This window comes from Coturnix japonica, unplaced genomic scaffold, assembly GCF_001577835.2.
Source record: "Coturnix japonica isolate 7356 unplaced genomic scaffold, Coturnix japonica 2.1 chrUnrandom773, whole genome shotgun sequence".
In the NCBI taxonomy this organism is placed as follows: domain Eukaryota; kingdom Metazoa; phylum Chordata; class Aves; order Galliformes; family Phasianidae; genus Coturnix; species Coturnix japonica.
The window spans coordinates 22142-24434 of record NW_015440133.1 but is presented as its reverse complement, the minus strand read 5'-3'; positions in this window follow the sequence as shown (position 1 = coordinate 24434).

The following is a 2293-nucleotide window of genomic DNA, read 5'->3' as shown; positions in this document are numbered from 1 at the left end:
TGCTGGGGGTGCTTCATATTCCTATCAAGGAACCTGGCCTCCATTGTGTTCCTCTGTTGCTGTGCAGTGGTGCAGCCTGTGGGCAGAAGTCGGCCATGTCCCCTCAGGTGCTGCTCAGGAAGAGCTCCCGGGGCCTTTGTGCAGGGCTCTTCCCTGCTAGTGCGGTGCGTGGCAGGCAGGCATGTGGGTTGTAAGGCTCTATGCAGAGGGAGGGATCGGCGTCCAGCAAGCTTGGGTGCTGTGCTGGAGTCCCTGGGGACTGAGCGTTGGGAGCGCCGGGCTCTGGAGATGGATGCTGGCCTTGAGAGCAGCCCTTCAGCTGCCTTGTGTGGGCTGCTGCCATTTCCCAGCTTCTTTGCCAGGTGGTTCCCACTAACAACTGCCCCGTGACCCTGTCATCCGTTCCCCATCCCCTCCAGCAACACCAGTCTGAACAGACTCTGTTCCTGCTGCGTATGGCGCTGCAGTCCCACCGCTCCCGCTTCCCTGTGCAGTCCCTGAGCAGCCCTGAATTCCATCCTTTGGGTTTGCCCCTTCTTTCCCCGTGGTCCCTTTTGCCCATGTTCTTGGCCGTGGTGCAGGGGGAATGCCTTCCCCCAGTGTCCTCCTTCCTCCCAGCACAGGTGCCCCGTAAGCCCGCTTCCATACTCACAGAGCCCCAGGCTGAGCAGGAGGAGCAGTGCAGGAGACCCGGCCATCGTCCTCGGGGCGGTGCAGCACAGCGCGGCTGATCTTTGTCACTGAACTTTGGAGGCAGCGTAACTTATAGGAGAGGATGTGATGTCATCAGGACCCTCTTCTGTGAGGAGCAAGGGTTCAGCCTCTGTGGTGGAACAGCGTGAGAAAAGCTTTCTGCAGCTCTTCATCTGTGACCCAGATCTTGGGGCACATTTATCGTGATAATGTTGCTTTTAATGTTTCCTCAGGGATTTTGCTGCAGTGTCTTCAGGTGAAATTCAGACTGACAGTGGTCCTGCTTGAAATTGGATGCATCACCACAGGCTCATGTTTCCCACTCATTTCACATCCAGATCTGCAGAAATTAGGACAGGACTGTGGCCACAGGCATGGGCAACATGTTATATTTCCTAGGAGATAATTCATTTGATTGTACTTTTTTTTATTTAATTTACAGGTTAATGAAGACCTGGGAATGTTTTACAGCATGTGTCCTTCTGCTCCTATCTCTGAGTCCATGCGTTGCTGATATGTTGCTGTGTTCTGCAGCTCAGCAGTTCTCTGCATTTCTTCTTCGTTGTTTCTGCAGAATCCACTGTGTGCAAGGCAGGAGCTCTGTGCTGTGATACACATCAAGGCAGCCCTGTGTTCCAGTGGTATGGTGAGTTTATGTGTTTATTAATATCCCTTTGGTTTTCTTCTTCAACCACTGTGTCTTCCGCCCTCTCTAAAGAAGAGAACAACCATCCCATTTTAGCTGTTGTAACACTCTGAGGCCTGCCCACTGTCTATAAGTAACCTCTCGTACACTACTAATAGTTTTGTCTTCCTGCAGCTTTGCACATACAGTTGCAACAGTTCCCGTATGTTGGTCCTATTTGCTTCTTCTCTTGTTATTTCCTGGCTTGGCTGCTCTATTTTGATATTGTGTGAGTTGTTGTTTTATTACCTTTGCAAGAATATCTTCTGGATGTTAAAAAGCCAGGCACTTCTGACTGATGGAAGTACTGTTGTGTGAGTAAAGGAGCTGAAACTGTCGGGGAACTGGGCTTATCTCATTGGGCCTCTAAGCTTTGTGGTGAGTGCGGAAAGCTGGATTGAGGCCTGCTGAGGCCTGTGAAACAGAAGGTTTTATGAGGCTGTAAGACATTTAATGTGGGCCTGAAGTTGATGAAGTGTGTTGCAAAAAGGTTGTTAAAGAGGGTTAATCTTTTAAAGAACATGACAAGAGCCTTTGTCTTGAATTCCCATCAAGCACGTTTGAACCATGGACTCCTCGGCCTCTATCCATTTCCCAGCAAGGCGTGTGGGTTATGCTGCTTGTGTGGGCTCTTTGTGTTGTCAGTTTAGTCTCCTCAACCAAAGCAGAATCCGTGCTGCCTTTGCAGTGGGGTCAGGTGCTGAAGTGATGGACTTGCCTTGTGGATGGCTGACGCTGTCCCATACTTTGTGAGGTGCTGAAGCGAGCTGCTTCTGCCTTACACCGGGACTGTTACCAAAGCAGGAAAATTCCTGATTTCTGTGGATCAGAATGATGGGACTGGAAGGGGAGCTGTAGACAAATGAGGGTGCTTGAATGTTTCTGGGGCCTGAATTCTCACCCTGCCATGGAGCA